This window comes from Apaloderma vittatum, unplaced genomic scaffold (genome assembly GCF_000703405.1).
Source record: "Apaloderma vittatum isolate BGI_N311 unplaced genomic scaffold, ASM70340v1 scaffold29672, whole genome shotgun sequence".
NCBI lineage: Eukaryota > Metazoa > Chordata > Aves > Trogoniformes > Trogonidae > Apaloderma > Apaloderma vittatum.
This window is the reverse complement of record NW_009705763.1, coordinates 1-271: the sequence shown is the minus strand read 5'-3', so window position 1 is coordinate 271 and position 271 is coordinate 1.

Genomic DNA, 271 nt, shown 5'->3' with positions numbered 1-271 from the left:
GGCCAGGGTGGTGGCTGCCCCTCCACCCTCTTGGTCACCTGTGGTCCCCAGGATCTGCTGTTCCTCCCTGGGATGGGGGAGCAACCCTGTCCCCCACGGCAGGGCAGCTGTGGGTTTAGGGGGAAATGGGGGTGTCCCCCTCCTTTCTTCTTCTCTTAAGCCAGGGCTAAGCTGAGCACAAAGGCTGTAAGCAGGCAGCCTGAGGTGACACGAGGACAAGGGACATGACGTGGGGAGTAGGCTGGCCGGTGGCCCTCCCCAGAGCTGCAGG